General features: G+C 53.1%; 1 protein-coding gene across 3 annotated transcripts in view; it reads left to right on the forward strand.

The window, feature by feature from the left end:
* The window catches only part of GNAO1 (G protein subunit alpha o1), a 170,271-nt gene that overhangs the window by 123,139 nt on the left and 26,505 nt on the right, over positions 1 to 20,627 (forward strand). The gene's annotated exons all lie outside the window — the stretch shown is intronic.

Below are 20,627 nucleotides of genomic sequence, written 5' to 3' on the forward strand. Positions count from 1 at the left end.
TGACGAGAGGTGGGCAGGGAGGAAGCACAGAGGACAGTGGCTTGCGGTGGGGAGCAGTGTTGGGGACAGACTCAGGATGGGAGGCCAGAGCGTGAGTGTAGGTGGAAGCAAGAGGAAGACTGGAAGGGAGGTGCGGGATGGGTCAGGACGAGAGGTCAACAGAGATGGAGTCGGGACCAGACCAATGAGCCCCACCTTTTTTCAGCAGGTCAAGTCTAATGTGGAGCGAAATCCACAGTGATTTTTCTTTTAAGGGTATTGCTGAAGTTCATTTGGTGGCTGGGTGAGGCGTTAGAGGCTTGGGAGGGGACAGTCCTGGATTTGGATTCGGTGGCTCCCAGGAAGGGGTCATTCTCTGCCCCTCCCCCATCAGCACACAAAGAGAAGAGTCATATAGCCCCTGCTTGGGGGACAGCCCACCTCACGGCAGGGCAAGTGCCTACTTAGCCACAAGGCTGCTGGGGACAGGTGGGCAGGACAGATGTCCCTCCCTCCTTCCTTCCGTCTTCCCTGCTGGCCTTGGTGCTGGGCACTTACCTTCGCACTGCCTTTTAAGAGGACATTGGCAGCTAGGAGACAGAAGTCTCCATGACAACAAAGCTCCTTAGCAGGCCAGAGCCCCCGGTTCTTCTGTGTCTGTGTCCAAGCAATTTGGGGTGACCATCACAGCAAAGCTGAGGCCTCAAGGTGCCTGCTGGGGGTGGAGCAGTGGGGGCAGGGGGTCAGTTAGAACAGACTCACTGTTGCCATCCCCCCACCCAAGTCAAGAAGGCACAGGAGCCCCTTCCCTTCCGGTGAGAATGTCACACACCCCTTGGGAACTGCAGCCACCAGTGGACTCATTCCCTCTTGAAACCAAAACCAGGAAACCAGGGAGGGAAGTGAGGACAGAGAAGGAGACAGGAGGTCCATGGCAGACGAAGCCTGGAGCCCATGGCAAGCCACCCCCCATCCTGTGCTGCCCCCCAGCAAGCAGCATACACTCCCAGTAAATCTGGGTAGTTCTCCAGGTTTCACAGAACACGAAGCCCTGCTGGTGGGAGGAGGCTCAAGGCCATGCAGTGGCGCCCACCGTGGGGCGGTGAAGTGGGTTATTCCCAGCCCCCTGCCTAGGGGCTGGAGCCGGATTCATTGCTCCTGGGCTTGCACCTTCTGCTTGAGACCCTGGGGACACACTGGCCTTGTGCCTGCCTTCTGCTGCTCACTGCGGGGCGGTGCTTCCCAGGTGGAGGACGCAGGCAGATTTTAGTTAGCACAATGGATGCACGTGTTGATTTTTATCTCAGCAGCTATTAACTTACTTTAACGCATATTAGAAAAAGATTAAAAAGCTAAGCTATCAAATATCCTTTTGCAAATGTTGTCAGTGATACTAAATTTCCTTTCTCTTAAAGTAAGTTTTAAGTAGATGCAAGTCTAAAGAAAAATTTTAAGCCAACTAGAGTACAGGTGGTATCCAAACACGGCCAGATTTTAGCATTATTTATTGAGCACCTACTGTGCACCATGCAGGGTTCTGCAGATACAGTGGTGAACAAACATCACGCCAGCGGCAGGTACATGGCTGAGGCTTGGGAGGCATGGCTGGGGGGCACTTTTTCTTGTGTTCAGGGGAGTAGAGGGGGACACGGATTCTTTGATATTCCAGAACACTGGCCTCTGCCCTTGTCCAACTTATTGAGAGGGCAATCTAGTTCCTGTCCAGAAACCAGGAGAGGAGGAACACTAGCAGGATACATAGAAAAGGGCACCACTGGCCACTGCAGCCAACATCGCCGATGTCTCATGATTCACACGCAACAGAAGGTTATTTCTTGCTCTGATAGTGTAGGGCAGGTGCTGCGGGTGGGTGGCTCTCCTCCACACGGTGATTCACGGACCAGCTCCTTCATCTTCCCTCTTGCAGCGCCACCACCCAGGACTTTGTCATCACGTGCATTCAGGGGGCACACTTGCATCTGAGGAGCCTTGGCCCACAAGCAGCACACTTCACAGTCACACCCCAACACCTCCAGCTCAGCTACAGGGCAGGTGGTGGCCTGCAGAAGGGTCTCAAACCCAGGGGCCGCGAGAGGGCTGAAACCCAGCCCGCCTTCCCCTTGCCAGACCGCGTAGCTTGAAGGAAAGAACTCCTTTTCTCCTAACCCCCGGAAAGGTGCTGTGTGGGCTGGCTTCTATCCTGACTGAGGCTGGAAGAGAGGACATGGGAAAGGAGAGAGAGGAGACAGAGGGACAAAGGAAGGCAAGAGCGGCCTTGGAGGGGAGAGGAACCTGAGCCCTGGGGGCACCAGGTGGCCTCCTTTGTGGCCCCGCAGTTTCAGAGAGTGCGGGCCGCCCGAGCCAGTGCATCATGCCTGTCCCCAGCGGGGTAGAGGGTTCCACTGCCCACCCTCTGCTCAGCGAGCCGTGTGCAGCTTTTCTTCAGCGCAGGGCAGGACTGAGCCTCAGGCACAGAGGCCCCTGCCCAGCCTTCCATGCCCAGGTCTGTGCAGCTAGGGCCTTGTCCTCACCCCATGCCCATGGTCACCCAGGGTCAATGTCAGGGAGATGATGAGGATGGCAGGGGCTAAGTGGGGAGGGGAGGCCGGGCACCCTGGTCCCAGGCCTTGGGGAAAGCCGCCGAGGTGGTAGCACCCTGGCTGGAGCAGCTCCCACCCACCGGGCCCCGGGCTCTCTGCATCCATCCCTCCTAACATGAGAGGCCCACAGAGGCTTCACTCCAAGCCTCCCCCTGCCCTGGGCTCCTCTCTCGGGGCCAGGCACTGGGAGTCAGGGGAGCCGGCATCGCACCTGGTCCCACCATGCCTTCCAGCTCCTGCCGCTCCCAGGGTGGCCCGGCCCAGCTGCTACACAGCCACGGGTGCCACTCTGCCTCAACGGTGTCTGGTTGACAAGAGCATTTGTCACCCTTGTTTTTTACACCTGTCACCATCCCGCCTGCCTCATGTAAACAGTGCCAGCATCAACACACTAACACTGGGTCCCCAGAGTGGGCACCAGTCAGGCCCCCTGAGGGCTCCGTCCCCTTAGCAACAGGGCTAGGAATGCCGTGGTGGCGGTAAGAGCGTGTCCCAGGTGCCAGCTTTCCCAGACCCTGGCCTCAGGGAGAAGTCAGAAGACCAGGGCTCTGGCCCAGCGCTGCCCCCAGGCTTGCTGGGTGACCTTGGACAAGGTCCCACCTCCCCCATGCAGGCCTCAGTTTTCCCCTCAGACCAGGAGGTGGGAAGCAGTGCTGTGTGGTAATTATGCAGTGAGCTCTGGAGCCAGACGGCTGGAGTTCAAATCCCAGGTGTGCTACCTGCTAGCTGAGTGACCTTGGGCAGCCCCATGACCCATCTGACCTTTGGTTTCTCTGATTATTAAAGGGTGAAATGGTAATACTTCTGAACATTAAATGAAATAAAGTACATAGGAAGGGCTCACTGAATACTAGCTACCGTTATTATGTCTTAGGGCTCCTCCTTGACAGCCAGACTTCTGAGCACGCGTGTCCACGCAGGTGTCTGTGCTCCCAGCTCCAGGTCCCACAGAAGACACCGTAGTGGCCTCGACTTGCCGACCTTCTGGACCCGGTTGGTTTGGCCTGCCCTGGGTCCTCACCCCAGAACTTCCTCCTCAACCCCAACCCTGGCAGCTTCCACCACCACCAGGCTTGGGCAGAAACCCGCAATTCTTATCTTTCTAACCGAGAGGGGTTAGCTCTAGCTTCACGCCTCACCTCTCCCCCACCTCTCGGCCCATGAGGTATGTGAATCGGTCACTCTTCAGCTGGCCCTTACGAGTACTGGCTGCAGGGTCTTGAGAGACCATGTGCCCAGGGGCCTTCCCGAGTGGAAGTGCCTGCCACCCTTCTGTGCGATGAGCTGGTGTCAGTGGTGAGGTGAGATGGTGGACAGGGTCACCCCATTTACTAATGTGGGTTCACCCAGTCGGGAGATGATTCCTTCCTTTCTTTCAGCCTGAGAAGCTCAAGAAGAAAGTCCCAGGCTGGTGCTAATATCTCCTTAACACTCCTGAACTGCCCCCCTTGTTAACAAAGAGGAAAGGGCAGCAGGACCCTGCTAGAATTTAACATTAGTTAAATGTTTCATTGTACGTATCCTTACGGTCATCTCTATTTAAAATACTTCACGCAGGTTTTCCATGTACCACGATAAGGGTATGACGTTTATAAAGTATGAAGTTGTATTTACGAAACTTAGTAGGTGATACTCATCAGGTGAAACAGGGCTTTTGCAAAAGTTATAAAGGTGCTAGGGGATAATGTTCGAGGAAGAATGAGCTGGTCTACTCTTTCTCAAACTTTTGGGTTTTGGAACCCCTTTAAACTCTCAAAAATTATTGAGGACCCCAATAAACATTTTGTTTATGTAGATTACAGCTACCGACTTCTTTGCATTAGAAATTGAAACCACAAAAATGTCAAATATGCATTCATTTAAAAATAATGATGATAAACCTACTACACATTAGTATAAATAACATTTTTATGAAAAATTATTTTAGTTTCTAAAATTTTTCCAGTAAGAAGAATGCCACTGTTTTACATTTTTGCAAATCTCTTTAGTGGCTGGCGTAATAGGAGACAGCTTGATTCTTGTATGTACTTCTGCGTTCAATCTGTTGTGATGTGTTGTTCTGATTGAAGGATAGGAATAAAATTTGGCCCCACATAAATGCATAGTTGGAAAAGGAATATTTTACTCACCTTTTCAGATAATTTTTCTTTGAAACTCACCCAAACTAGACAAGTGGTAGTTTCTTACCACTGCAATCTGAAACAGTATCAGTGACCTTTTCCTGGGATGTTGCATTAAAATCCACTGATCTCCTCAACAAATGGTGCTGGAACAACTGGGACATCACATGCAAAAAAAAAAAAAATGAATCTAGGGGCGCCTGGGTGGTTCAGTTGGCTAACTGTCCAACTTCAGCTCAGGTCACGATCTCGCAATTCATGGGTTCAAGCCCCGCATCGGGCTCTGTGCTGACAGCTCAGAGCCTGGAGCCTGCTTCAGATTCCGGATCTCCCTCTCTCTCTGCCCCTCCCCAATGTGTGCTCTGTCTCTCTCTCAAAAATAAATAAACTTTAAAAAATTAAAAAAAATGAATCTAGACACAGGCTTTACACTTTTCACAGCCATTAACTCAAAACGGATCATAGACAGACATAAATGTAAAAAGCAAAACTATAAAACTCCTCAAAGGCTACATAGGAGGAAATCAAGATGACCTCGGGCATGACATGACTTTTAGATACAACACCAAAGTCAAGATCCATGAAAGAAGTAGATAAACTGCTCTTCAGAGAAATTTAAAAACTGCTCTGTGAAGGCCACTGTCAAGAGAATAAGAAAAGCCATGGGCCAGGACAAAATATTTGCAAAAAGCATGTTTAATAGAAGACAGGTATCCAGAATATACAAAGAACTCTTAAAACTCAACAATAGAAAAGTAAACACCCCAATTTAAAAATGGGCCCAAGACCCTAAGACACATCATGGAATAAGATATACAGATTGCAAATAAGGGTATGAAAAGATGTTCCACAACACAGGTCATCAGGGAAATGCAAATTAAAATAACAAGCTACCACCTCACACTAGTAGAGTGGCCAAAATCTGGAACACTGGCAACTGCAAACACTGACAAGGATGTGGAGCAATGAGACCCTCCTTCATTGCTGGGGAAAATGCAAAATGGTGCCACACTTTGGAAGACAGTCTGGCAGTTTCGTACAAAATGAAACATACTCCTACCACAGGATCCAGCAAATCACGGTCTTCCATATTTACTCAAAAGATGTGAAAACTTAGGTCCACACAAAAACCTGCACCCAAGTGTTCATAGCAGCTTTATTCATAATTGCCAAAACATGGAAGCAACCAAGATGTCCTTCAGTAGGTGAATGGATAAGTAAACTGGTACATACACACAATGGAACATTATCGCACGCTAAAAAGAACTGAGCTATCAAGCCAGGGAAAGACGTGGAGGAACCTTAAGTGCATATTGCTAAGTGAAAAAAGCCAATCAGAAAAGGCTGCATACTGTATAATTCCAACTGTATGATATTCTAGAAAAAGCAAAACTATGGGGACAGTAAAAAGATAAGTGGTTGCCATGGGTGGGGTGAGCGGAAGCGATGAACAGGCAGAGCATGGGAGATTTTTAGGGCAGTGGAAATACTCCGTACGATACCCTAATTACGGATACATGACATTGTAAATTTGTCCAAACCCATAGAGTGTACAACAGTAAGCGTGAACCCTGAGATTAGGCATAGACTCTGGGTGATCATGGTGTGTTAATGTAGGTGCGTCCTTGGTAACAAATGGGCTATCTGATGAGGAATATGGGATAGTGGGGGAGGCTGGACATGCATGGCGGCAGGGAGTATATGGGAAATTTCTACCTTTCTCTCAATTTTGTTACCAACCTAAAGCTGCTCTTTAAAAAATAGTCTTTTTAAAACATCCATTGCACTTTGAATGGGTCTCTTGCCCAGGCATGATTTTTAACACCATTTTGGTCATTTGGAAAGTGTTAGTTCAGAGTATGCAGATCTTCCAAATGTTAACACATTTTAGCCTGCAATAACGTTGTGTTAACATCGACATCTACCTCATCAGAAAAGTCTTTAGGTATTGGAAAGCTTTTGAGCTCGTAATGATAAACACAAGTTTTCCAAAATTCTTTCACTTGAAAGCTAGGTATTTTTTTTTTTTCATTTTGGTGACAGATATGTTAGTTGCTTTCCTTGAAACGATAGGCTCGGCTGAAATGTCTTCCAGAGACCCAATAGGAATTACCATTGTTTGTCTGTCAGGCTTCTTTTAAGTAAAAGTGGTGTCCCATGAAAAAAGGGACTATTTTGGCTGGTGGCTCCATCTTACAAGAGCATTTCCTCCAGAAAACCATCATCCTTTGGTTTGCTGAAATGTCTTATGCATACTTCCCATTTCATCACACAGAATATGAAAAAGATGTGTAGTCGGGATTTTTCTTAATTCATAATTTTTACTACTTCATCAAGGGCATGCTTTTTTTTCAAGTTTTTACTTAAATTCTAGTTAGGTAACATATAGTGTAATATTGTTTTCAGTAGAATTTAGTGATTCATCACTTACATATAATAACACCCCAGGCTCCTCATGACAAGTGCCCTCCTTACTGCCCATCACCCCTCTAGCCCATCCCCCACCCACCTCCCTCCATCAACCCTCAGTGTTCCCTATCATAAAGAGTCTCTTCTGGTTTATTTTCCTCTCTCTCTTTTTTCTCCCTTCTCATATGTTCATTTTAAGAATTTTGTTTCTTAAATTCCACATGAGTAAACTCATACGGTATTTGTCATTCTCTGCCTGACTTATTTCACTTAGTATAACACACTCTAGCTCCATCCAAAGCATTGCAAATAGCAAGATTTAATTCCTTTTGATGGCTGAGTAGTGTTTCATTGTCTATATATACCACATCTTTCTCCATTCATCAGTCAATGGACATTTGGGCTCTTTCCGTACTTTGACTATTGTTGATAATGCTGCTATAGACATTGAGGTATATGTGCCCCTTCAAATCAGTAGTACAATTGCTGGGTCATAGGGAAGTTCTATTTTTAACTTTTTGAAGAACCTCCATACTGTTTTCCAGAGTGGCTGCACCAGTTTGCATTCCCACCAACAGCGTGAGGGTTCCCCTTTCTCCACATCCTCGCCAACATCCATTATTTCGTGAGTTGCTAATTTTAGCTATTCTGACCAGTGTGAGGTGATCTCTCACTGTGGCTTTGATTTGTATTTCCCTGATGATGAGTGATGTTGAGCATCTTTTCATGTGTCTGTTGGCCATCTGGATGTCTTCTTTGGAAAACTGTCTATTCATATCTTCTGCCCATTTCTTAATTGGATTATTTGTTTTTTGGATGTTGAGTTGGATAAGTTCTTTATAGCTTTTGGATACTAACCCCTTATCAGATATGTCGTTTGCAAATATCTCCTCCCATTCTGTCAGTTGCCTTTTAGTTTTGTTGATTGTTTCCTTCACTGTGCAGAAGTTTTTTTATCTTGATGAGGTCGCAATAGTTCATTTTTGCTTTTGTTTCCTTTGCCTCCGGTGACGTGTTCAGTAAGAAGTTGCTACAGCTGAGGCCAAAGAAGTTGTTGCCTGTGTTCTTCTCTAGGACTGTGATGGTTTCCTGTCTCACACAGGTTCTTCATCCATCTTATTTTTGTGAATGGCGAAGGACATGGTCCAGTTTCATTCTTCTGCATGTAGCTGTCCAGTATTCCCAACACCAAGAGCAGACTGTCTTTTTTCCCATTGCATATTCTTTCCTGCTTTGTCGAAGATTAGTTGACCATAGACCTGTGGGAAGGACATTCTTAAGTAAAAGTGGCATCTTCTGTGATTCGCCATGTGAATGCGTGGTGGCAAAGAATGTAATGGCAGCTAGTGCCGTTTGGTGTCCCTGCTTCCTGATAAGGAGCTAGCGGTCTTATCTCTTACTGCTTTTGCTGCATCAGTGCAAGCAGACAACACCGTTAGCAAGGCAGATAGCATCCTAGTATTATCCTGAAAATAGTTTTGATCTTGTGGACCCACTGCAAGGGCCTCAGAGACCCCCATGGGTGCAGACCACCCTTGGGGAACCATTCCTGTACCCAACCCCTTCCTTATGCATTTAAGGACCCTCAGACCTTAAGAGGAGACGAGGCTTGCCCAGGGTCCCAGAGCTAGCTGGAGGCAGGGCCAAGTCTTCTGATGCCATGTCCCTGAGATCCTGGAAGCAGGGTGATCCACTCCTGGAAGCAGTATCTGATCACATTAGTGGATGGTGACAGTGAGGGGGCAAGGAGACAGGAAGGGGTGGTAATGCATAAGCCTGACTAGAGGCACCAGTCAGCCAAACCTGCCATCCTCCAGCCTTGCCCGTCTCCCCCCAAAACCACTGCCGTGTGTGTGGTGGCCCGACTTCCATCTTCCCTCTCCCATAATTGTGTTGCTAATATCTCCCGGCCCAGGCGGCTCTAATTAAACTATTCACCATCGTCGCCTCGTCACTTCGTGTTCTGAAAAGATGAGGTTGGCCATTATCACTTTTCCTCTCCCTTTGACTGAGCTCTGTGTGGGTAATTTTATTCTGCCCTTGTTCATTTCTTAGAAATTTAGCCTCTCCATTTTTAGTTCTTTTCTCCTATCTTAGAACATTGTGCTCAGGAGAAAGGCGGCAGAGGGTGAGGGTATCGCAGGTTTGGAAATTTCTGTCCCGTTCACCTTAAAGTTTATTTTTGACTGAACAGTGCCTGCTTGGTGGTTCAGCTGTCCCCCTGCACTCCTGCCTAGGAGAGACTCCCAGGAGATACGGACTGGCAGGTCTGGACCCACCAAGGAGAGAAAGGCACTAATAGAAAGTGGTGCCATGTAAGGCTGTCCCAAGGTGGGTAGTGACTGGAGCTTTGGACAAGCAGGAATCTCCACTTCATCCTCGGGGACCTGAGGTGGTCAGAGGCCTTGGTGACATAAACATACCATTGCTCCCCAAGGACCCAGGCGAGCCTCTATCCTGCCTCCCCCTGACTCTGCCAGTCGCCTGCATAACATACCCATCTGCACTCTGGCAGGCCTCCTCCACAGGCCCTCCCCCCATTCTGCTTTGGCCTCAGCACTGCCCTGCCCAGAAGCTGTGGACCTTTACCCAGCCTGGCACTGGATGTCCTGCCCGGGGTGGCCTTGGGAGATAGACAAAATGAAGCAGCTTCTTCTGAGCCTGGCAGAGTTGGGGTGGGGCTCATTGAAAGCCCAGGGCACAATGCTAATGCTCCCTGAGGAGGGGCTCCTTGAGGAGGGCCAGGAGCCAGGGAAGCACAGGGAGAGAGTGAGTGCCCCAGGCCCCACACTCAGGGAACATCGGCATTTGCTCCATGGGACTCCGGCTATCAGAGCTGCCCCCACCGTGGGACCTAGGCACCTCTATGGAGGTACACACATTCACACTCAGGACAGAAGCCCCACCAAGATGGAGTCTGTGTGGAAGCCCTAAGGTGGCTGTTCCCAGCTTAATATCTAAGCATTATATGGACCTCCAAGCCCCACCATCATCTTCAGGCCCTGCAAATGGCTGAGGGGGCATCTGACGCCCTCTAGGACCCTTTGATTAGGATCTCTGCCCTTCCCCCTCTAATTCCCTGCCCAGAGAAGACCAGTCTCTGGACTGTGCCCTGCTTCTGGGCCTGGCTGACCCTCTGGCTCCCAGACATTCCCCTCACCCATCTCCCCACCCACACCAGTTTCGTAATAAGGCCCAGTCCTTACTCGGTGGCTGCCAGGAGGCACTCAGTTGATGTGTCTGATATCCCCACTGGGTTGCAGGCTTGGTCAGTGCAAGGTCTAGATCCTGCTATCTGATGTGTCCCCAGCACCCAGCCGTGGGCTCAGCATGGGAAGACGCTCGGCCAGCGTGTGGTGAAGAAACGCTCACTGGACTAGCACTGGCTCCTTCTGCTTAACTTGGGCCAGGGCCAGGGGTAGGAAACCATACCAGTTGCAGGGGTTGACAGACGGTTTCTGAGTGGAAAATTCTAGGCGTCAATGTTGGAACCGGTGAAGGGGTCTCAGAGGACTCAGGCCACTGTCACCCTTACGAGCCCCGGTTCTTGAAGATACATAGTAAGCCAGCAGGAAGAGCTGCCTCTAAATAATTGTAGGATCCAAAGGTTTTGAGGCTGGAAAGAGTATGATCCTTCAGAAAACTCAATCCTTCTCCACCTTCACGGGAGGGAGCCTGGGCCCCAAACAGAGAAGGTTCTCAGCAGAGCTTAGGACAAATCTCTGAAGATTCTAGGCTCCTGACAAAGATGGGGGCCCTGGGCAGAGGGAGGAAGAGCCAAGGGGGCAGTTCTCCCCTGATGTATCTGGGGCACCATCTAACAGGCTGACGAGATTCAGGCAGTTCTTTTTTTTTTTTTTTTTTAATGTTTATTTATTTTTGAGAGAGAGAGTGTGTGTGCAGGTGGGTACAAGCAAGGGAGGGGCAGGGAGTGAGGGGGACAGAGGATCCAAAGCTGGCCCTGTACTGACAGTGTGGAGTCCAATTCAGGGCTCGAACTCAACAAACTGTTAGATCGTGACCTGAGCCGAAGTTGGATGCTTAACCAACTGAGCCACCCAGGCGCCCTAGCAGTATGTTCTTTTTATGCCAAACGTGGAAGTTCTTAAGACTGAGACTGCACTCATTAGTGGGTGTACAATGGATAAATGAGTGAATGGGTGGATGAACGGGTGGGTGGCTTGATAGATCAAGGAAGAGTGAAGGGAATGGGCACACCAGTGAGTAATTAAGGGACAGACAGGTGCTGTTGAAGGATAGAAGGGGGGCAAAGGGCCAGGTGGGTGGATGTGGACATGAGTGAATGGATGAACAAGGGTAGATGATGTAATGGATGGGTGGGTGGCTGAGTGGGTGGATGTATGATGGTTGATGGGTAGGCATCGCAGATAGGTAGTATAGGGATGGATGGATGGATGCATGCATGCATGGGCAAATTTGAAAGGAGGCAAGATTGGAAACCATCAAATCCTTGGTTCTGCAAACCTTTCTGGGGAACCAGGAAAGTTCCCTTCCTAGGGGAATGACAGCATGCTGTGGCCACAGGCCTTACTAAGACCCTTAAGCCCAAGTGAAGAAAGAGCCCCAAGGATGCCTGGCCCCAACCACTAAATGCCTGTAGTGCCCCAACTGTCACCACTAACAGAAACGCCTCGCATACGTCTAAGAGGCATCGTGGCACCGCTTCCCTCAGGGTCACAGCGAGGGAGCCATCTGCCAGGCCCGGGCCAGGGAAGCGGGCCCCTGCCGCAGGGGTGAGCGAGCGGCGCCTCTCACCACCGCCGCCCCCACTGGCCCAGGGCCCCGCTGCAGAGAGGGAGGGAGGGCTCCCCGCTGTGTGTGAGAGAGAGAGCACGACCGCCCAGCTGCCTCAGGTGCACGGGCCTGGGCGGGGTGGGCTGACAGTTGCTGAGTGTCCAGAATGCCCCCCCCCCACCGCCCACCACCCTCCGCCAGCTGGGATTGCAGTGCGGCCGCCAGGCCTCCAGCAGCTGGGGTCTCTGCGCCTCTTCCCCTTGAGGAACAGGGTGAGCAGCCCCAGGAAGACAGCGACGCCCACTGCTCCTGGCCCTGCCCTGCCTGGTCTTTTGAGCTCCCCTGTCCGCCCTGGTTCCTACTCCCATTGGCCTGTGTGCTCCTGCCCCCTGGCGGGAGTCAGGACAACTGCAGCGCACCGGGCGGGTCGGGATCAGGTGGAGGCTTTTCCCTGCGACTCAAGGAGTACTGCGTGTGTGTGCATGCACACGCATGTGCTCACACCTCGCTTGGCCTAGAAGATTGGAGATGGAGCAAAACTCTGAAAGATCCAAAGCAGCTCCTCAAATGGAAGGGGTTATTATTATAATTACTATGATTATTGTTATCAAGAGGATCATGCTTGCCTGAAAAGTCTTGTACAAAAGCAGGCTTATTTTATGTCAGCTTGTTGTTTGTGTCTGAGGGACTTCATCTCTGCTTACAATAACGAACATTTGCAGGGCTCTTTATGTTGCAAAGCTGTGTCATATCCTTAGCCTGGTTCATCTGCACAGACAGCCCTGGGAGGTGGGAACTAATCAGGGAACAGAGGCTCAGAGAGGTCCCGTTGGGCTGTCCAAGGTCGCAGGGCTAGAAAGCTGCAGAGCCAGGACGTGAACCTGGGTCGCCTCACTGAAAAGTCCTGTTCACTTCCCCACCACATCCTTTGCATCCCATCGCCTGTGAGGGCAGAGGCTTTTTATCGTACCGTAGCTCCAAGCCTTTTTGCGGCTGTTGATTGAAAAGCGCGCACTGCCCTGAAGAGAAGGGAAAGGTTTTGAAGAACGAAAGATCAAATTAAAAGTGCAGTTAGCCGCCCCAGTTTCGGCTGATGAATGCACCTGAGCACTTCAAGCGCCTGGCAGTGTCTGGCAGGTGAATGGAAGTGTGTGGTGTGCGTCCAATGGCTCGGCTGGGCTGGCGCCAGCCTCCCGTGGTCAGCACTCACGGCCACCCCCCAGTGTGGCACAGCGCAGACATGCACCAGCCACGTCTTGGCGGGGGTTGAGCGCGAGATGCGAGGGCAGGAGAAGTCAGTGCAGGGATCTGGCTTCGGGCCCGGCAGCTGGGAGCCCCAGGGGTGGGGGTGGGGGGGCGGGTGGCAGGTGGAAAAGGCCCCGATGACCTTGGGAGCCCTCACCCCTCCTTGTAGTACCGGTTCCGGCTCCTGGAACCAGCTGGCTGATTGCAGATGGCTTTCTGGAAGTAGAGCCCCCCACTCCTGGACGCCAGTGTGCAGTCCCACTGATGGCAAGGACAGTGCCCGGATTGTCCCTTTGGGTCTCGGGTGCTGCCTCCCAAGCACATTCGTGGCCAGTCCCCGGCAGCACAGACCTTGTCGTGGGAGGCCTCTGGCCTGTATACCACAGTGAGGGACCCCTGTGTACTCTCAGTTGAGGGGCAGAGCTGCCCCAGCACCACCCTGGCACCCTGCTTGCTCCCCGGCAGTGGCCCGAGGCAGCCCGCCTCTGGGAAGCATCCTGTGCTGAGCTTCCCACCCCACCCGGCGATGGAGAAGTCTCCTGGGCCCTGTCTCCACATGCCCCCCCTCCCTGCCCACCCCTTTCTCCAGATGCTCACGGATGCGGTTTTCCAAGAGGGTTCTCCAGAGTTGTGGGCGTCCCAGCGGTACCTCGCCTCCACCTAGAGCAGCTTCAGGCCATTTGTGTGTCAGCATTATGAGCAAGACACCATGTTAATGCTGTTTTTAAATCACTGATGTGGTGGGGCGCCTGGGTGGCTCAGTCGCTTGAGCATCTAACTCTTGATCTCGGCTCAGGTCATGATCCCAGGATCGTGGGATTGAGCCCCGTGTCCGGCTCCGCACCGAGAGTGGGGCCTGCTTGAGATTCTCTCTCTCTCTCTCTCTCTCTCTCTCTCTCTCTCTGTCTCTCTCCCTCCCTCTCTCCCTCTCCCTCTGCCCCTCTACCCGTCTACCCCACTCATGCCCTCTCTCTTAAAAACAAACAAAAAAAAGCATTGATGTGGTAAAAAAGAGTCTCGCGGGTATCTTCTGCACAGCCTCTCCAGAGCCTCCTGACCCTGAGGTGCCCAGGATGGTACCTTACCCACATTCACATGCTGAACACACTATCTGGCCATGCCTCAGAATGTTCGACCCCGTTACACACAACACGCACACACACACACACACACACACATGGGCATCACAAGAGCAGGCAGGCTGGCCTCCTTGTCTCTCTGTGGCCCCCCAGCAGCTTGGGGGGGGGGGGGGTAGGGCAGCGGCACCCCTCAGTTTCATCTCTGTGCTCGTGCCTTCCATTTGGTCACACAGCCCTGTGAAGAAAACGATGGTTCTGTAATGCCCATTTCTCAGGTGAGGGCTTTGAGCCTCAGAAAGATTAAAGCCCAGACAGGCTCCCAAACCTGTGGCCGAGGCCCCCAGAAAGCTGCCTGGAGCAGGGCCGGGAGCCTGGGGAGGGAGGGGCCAGAGGGGACCCTCAGAGGGGTGGGTGGCATGAGAGCCGGGCACTAAGCCAGGGAGTCCTAGCAGGTGGAGAGTGGTGGGCGGGGGGGAGGGGTGGGGGCGGTCGTTGTGGACACTCAGCAACTGTCAGCCCACCCCACCCAGGCCCGTGCACCTGAGGCGGCTGGGCGGTCATGGCCTCTCTCTCACACACAGGGGGGAGCCCTCCCTCCCTCTCTGCAGCGGGGCCCTGGGCCAGTGGGGACGGCGGTGGTGAGAGGGGCCGCTCCCTCACCCCTGCGGCAGGGGCCCGCTTCCCTGGCCCCAGCCTGGCAGATGGCTCCCTCGCTGTGACCCTGAGGGAAGCGGTGCCACGATGCCTCTTAGACGTATGCAAGGCGTTTCTGTTAGTGGTGACAGTTGGGGCACTACAGGCATTTAGTGGTCGGGGGCCAGGCGGGCTGGTGTGTGACAGAGCCGCACGGTGCAGGATGTCTTGCCTCGCACTCGGCTGTGCAGGGCGCTGTCAGACGTGCAGGTCCGTGAACGGCCTAATTAAACTCCCTGCAGAGCCGTTCCCACAATCCCACCAACCCGCCTCTAGTGTCCAGCATGCGGCCGGTGCCCACCTCACACCTACAGCCACACACACAGGAAACCGAGGACAGTATGCAGGCACTGCACCCGGAGCGGGGTCCACGCCCTAAGAGGCGGGGGGTCAGAGGAGCTGCGTGGGTCCCAGTAATGAGAGGTAGGCCTGATGGTCTCAGCAGACCAGGAGGTGGAATCGTCAGGACTATTTGGCGGTACAAATGCATAAGTAAAACAGACAAACGAAATACATCCTCGACAGGATTTGGAAAAAAAAGAAAAAAAACATCAAGAGATTGACTCAAGTAACTGAAAAGCCAGAGGTATATGTGACTGCAGGCACAGCTGGATCCAGGTGCCGACAGATTATCGGGTCTCGGGGTGTCTCCCTCTCTCAGCTCTGCTTTCCTCAGTGATGGCTCCATAGTCAGGTGTCTCTTTCCTAAAAGTTCCTACAAATGTCCTGGGGCTGGTTGGGCCAGTGAGACTGATTGTCGTCTAATTGAACAAATATGGATGCGTTGTCTACCCCAAACTATTCACTGAGACCAGCGGGATGACTGGCCGGGCCCCGACCATGTGTCGCTCAGGCTGAGTCAGGGGACGGTCTCTCCTTCAGGGAGGCTGGGGCTCTAGGACCAGAAAACGAGGGGTGGAAGGCATCTCAGTAGAGAGGGCAGCTGTCCGGCAGAATGGGATCGAGGGAGGGGGCAGGGAGCTGCCACCTCCAGGCTGGCCACCGCCACCTCTCGCACTGCCTGGCGAGAGCACAGCACGTGCTTTCCACAGAAGTTAGCCTCAGCATTCTCCACTGAGTACAACTCTGTAGGTCCCACCTGGTGAGTCTGTCTTGAGGACCCGTGCGTGGTTTGTCATACTTCCTATTGCCTAGACAGCCGGGCATTCTGTGGCAAGAGGTGACAGCACCGTGGGGACTATAGCAGAGGCAGAGGTGCTGGAAAACATTCCCGCTACTGGCCCAGGAGGAGACCTGGATGGGAAGGTCGGGCCCAGTGTGAGCACCATCCCCTGGGCCCCGGAAGACAGGCAGACAAAGGGACAAGGGCCTTCCCTGGCTCTGTTAATTGCTGTTAGGCTTGGCACCCACAGGGCTAGGCCCAGCCTCGCACCCTCCACAGTGCCCCAGAGCAAATTGGCAAGGTCCCTCCTCCCCTTCCAAGCCTGACCCTTCGTACCCTTCCTTCTTACCCATCTCCTTCCCATTTGTTCAGGGGGCTGGGCTGGGATGAGCCAGTCCTCGGCTCGGGCCTCAGGTAAAGAGGCTGTTGACTAGAAGCCAGTAGAGAAGGTTGACCTTGGCTCCAAGCTGTCCTACTTACTAGCTGCATGGGCTCGGGCCCGTTCCCTCACCTCAGAACCTCCGTCTCTCCATCTGTTAAATGGGGTGGTGACCTGCAGTTACTGTGATGATTAAATTAGCTATAAATATTGGTGAAATCAATGAGATGAGAAGAGTTGGGGAACTTAGAGAGGAGGGAGTGAGAAATTGGGGCTGTGCCCGATAAAATGCCAAGGGCCCGTTCGTTCCACAAATGTTGCTGAGCGCCAGCTCTGTACAAAGTACGGTGTGAGACCTGGGGTACTGTGAAAAATCAGGAAACCCCCTGCCCTGAGGAACAGGCACCTGTGACACCAGCTGTGACATGTGTGGTCGGTGCGCTGTGGGAATACACTCCGCCTGGGGGCATCGAGGAGGGCTTTCCTGAGGAAGTGACCTTTGAGATGGGAGGAGCCCAGGCACAGGTCCGTGAGGTGGGATGACCCCGGTTTACCTGGGCAGCAGAAAGAAGGGCTGTGTGTTTGGAGCCCCATGAGAGAGTCCCATGAAGGGTGGGAGGAGATTGGAACGCAGGGGTGGGTGGGGGCTTGGAAGCCAAGGTAATGAGTTTGGAATTTAGGCCTGATGAGAGCCCAGTGAAAGAGTCTCAACAGGGAGAGTTATTGTACTCATTCGGATTAGGTTTGATTGTGAATATCTGAGCTCTGGAAAATAATGATTTCAATAATAAATTTATTTTATTTTTTAATATACTTTTTAATGTTTGTTTATCTTTGAGAGAGAGAGAGAGCAAACGGGAGGGGGAGAGAAAGAGGGAGATACAGAATCTGAAGCAGACTCCAGGCTCTGAGCTGTCAGCACAGAGCCCAACGCAGAGGGTCCAACCCAACGAACCGTGAGATCATGACCTGAGCCGAAGTCGGATGCTTAACTGACCGAGCCACCCAGGCGCCTCAGTAATAAATTAATTTTAAATTAAAAAAGAAAATCCAGAAGGCATGGGGTGCCTACAGAGTTATCAAGGACCTAGGCTGTTTTCATATCGCTGTTCTACTATCCCTAGGGTATAGACTTTGTCTTCACGATCCAAGTTGGCTGCTAGAGCTCCAGCCATCACATCTAAGTTCCAGCTTCAGGAAGGAGGAAGTGCGAGAAAAGGGTACAACTTCCCTTTAAAAAGGACATCCTTGGGGGTGCCCCAGTGGCTCAGTCGGCTGAGCAACCGACTCTTGATTGGGTCCTGGGATCAAGCCTCATGTCAGGCTCTCTGCTGAACATGGAGCCTACTTGGGATTCTGTCTGTCTCACCCTCTGTCCCTCATCCCTATTCGCTTGCTTTCTCTCTCTAAAATAATAAATACATACATACATACATACGTACACACAGACATAAATAGGGTACTCCCCTTTGGTTTATGTCTCATTGGGTAGAACTTGTCACTGGGTCACACCGAGCTGCCAGCGAAGTTAGGAAATGCACACTTTTACTTGGATGTCAGTGCGTTCGGTTCTTTTTCTAAGGGGAGACTTTATGTCAGGAGGAAACTAACAGCCTCCTGCTGGCTGCCGTGTGAGGAACAGACCAGAGAGAGGAGAAGGAGGCAGGGAGTGCTTGGGAGGGGACTGAGGGCAGCTGGGAGGAGAAAGACGGTGCTTGCTGGGACCCAGGGAGGTACGGGTGCATGAGGAGACGGGGAGAAGTGGTCTGGCTGAAAACAGCTCTGCCGGAAAAGCCGGCGGGACACGGGACGTGGAAGGGCAGCAGCGGAACCAAGCGTGACACCTAGGCTGAGTCTGAGGAGCTGGGCCAGTGGTGGGGCCAGACGCTGAGCTGGGGGGAGAAACAGCAAGGGCAGGTCGAGGGTGCTGCCAGCACAGGACCCCCCCCCCCCCACCGACCACCACCCCTCGGGGAGGAGATGGAACTGGGACGACGGCTCCAGACCCTGGGCTATCCCCTGGAGAACCCCCAGCATGCCACCTGTTCCAGCCTTCCCGAGCTGTGCCCTATGCTGCCAGACTCCAGGACACGGGTGGGGCAACCGAGGGTTCAGAGCGGTTTATAGACCACACCTCGCGGGGTGCAGCTCCAAGGCACTCAGATCAGAGGGTGTCTCTCACCCAGCAGAGTCTCGCCTGACCCCCACCCCTCCCCCCCAACCCCATCCTGACTCCCTTCTCACAGATCGGGCAGAAACCACGAAGGTGAGGCCCACCAGAGGAAGCTGGGAGCACTCTGGCCAGGTTCCCCAGCCTCATTCCACAAATAGGACAGACGGCACACGGGGAGCTGAGGGAGACCGAGATTTCCCAAGGTCACCAGGCACTCGGGAGCAGCATCAGCGTGTTGGCCCCTGTTTCATAGACCTCTTTTTAGCCCCAGGTGGAGGCAGCACCCCTGCTCACCCACCCTGCCTGAGTCACTGCCTGCCCGGGGTGCCCATCACCCAGGCGCCAGGGCCAGCTTTCCAGGTCGATGTCCCGGGGGAGGCTCAGATGCTGCAGAGATGCCTCTCCAACACAGTCCTGCCCCTCTTGGCGGGCAGCCCTCCTTGTCCACCATGGGTGACTCGGGAATCCGAAGCCTGGGGTCTTTGGGACGGGAACCCTAGGGAGCACTGTGGCCTGGCCTGGCCTGCTAGCCTGCAGGCCAACTGTAGCTTGCTTCCCAGGGTAGATGGCCGCCGGAACTTTCCCATCTACCTTCTGCAGTAGACGGGCCTCTGACACATAAATAGCTACCTCGCTACATAGCTCAGTTCTGGAAAGTCTCCACAGAAGGCTTTGGCCCCGCATACCTTTTGTGCAGAATCTTTTGTCAGCCATGCAGTGCCCAGGTGCTAACCTCATTTCCTTTGTGTCTCTCCCACCCCAAGGGACACCTGCAGATTTCCAGCAGTTTCCCTCACTTCTTGAACCACATGCCACGGATGAAGTAGTCTGTGTTTCCTCTAGCTCAGTCGGAGGACTGGGTGTTGAAAGGACTTGAGAGTAGAGTGACGGGCTAGTGATGATTACCATGCCCATGAATAGAAAACCCGACGCCAGAGAACCCAGGAGGTCAAGGATATGGCAGGCCTGGGGCACCCCACTCCCAACCCCCAGCAAGGGCTCAGCCTTACCATGGGCTCCAGCCCGTGCACGCTGAAACTGGGGGAAAGGCAGCTGGAAGAGGGGTCCCAGGGGTGCTGACGCATACAGCGGGGCCCACTCTGCCCTGCACCCACTCAGCTCCCTGGAGCTGCCCCTGTCCGTGCTCTACGTCTTGTCTGGGGCCTGGGATGTATGAGGGGCCAGGCTGCGGAGAGGATGAGGGGGCCTGAACACCATGGCTTCCTGCTTCTTTCTGGTAGCCTCATGCTTAGGGGCTTCTCCGCGAGTGGGACACGGGTCTTGGTGACACCACTGACTCTGGGGGCGCAGCCCCTTAGGCTCGCCCTACCGAAAAATCCCAAGGAAAGAACACAGCCGGCCCAGAGCAGGGCCTGTGCCTGCCAGCCCCCGTTCACCCGTTCACCCGCTCCTGGCCTCAGCTTCCCACACCTGCCTTCCTAGGCCCATGACCTGCCCGGGAAGCTGGCCTGGGCCCCGAGGGACTGTGGGCTTCTGAACACGAGGGGTCCAGCGTGCGGCCACGCCCACTCCTCGCCTGGCCCTGCACTCCCAGCCACACCTCTCTCCCCACCGCTGGAATGCCACCCAGCGCTAGGCCATTACAGCACCTACGAAGAGCCAGGGACCCGGGGCAGGCAGCAGCCACGGGGCAGAGTTGTTCTTCAGAGCCCTCTGGGGTATCGCGGGCCAGAGGGGCCACACGGTGGCTGTCTCCCGCTGTTGGGTCAGGAAAGTGATCCGAGCAAGGCTCTGTCGCAGACCTTTCTGGTTAATGCCTGTCACCCTTGGTGTGCCCCCTGCTCCAGGCACCGACTGCCATCAGAGGTGCCACGGTCAGTCAGCAGCTGCTCTCGGCACATGTGGGTCTCCTCACGGAGGCTGGCCTTGGGGTCGGACACTCCTGATCTTGAGTCCCAGCTCTGGCACTTTCCTCTTGTGAGCATAGGCGAGTGCCTTCCCCTCTCTGGCCCTCAGTTTCCTGACCTATACAATGGGAATAGTAACACCGTGACTAGTTATCGCCACACAATAGTACTAACAAACTTTCCCTAACTCAGTCACTTACAATG

Source organism: Neofelis nebulosa, chromosome 17, assembly GCF_028018385.1.
Source record: "Neofelis nebulosa isolate mNeoNeb1 chromosome 17, mNeoNeb1.pri, whole genome shotgun sequence".
Lineage (NCBI taxonomy): Eukaryota > Metazoa > Chordata > Mammalia > Carnivora > Felidae > Neofelis > Neofelis nebulosa.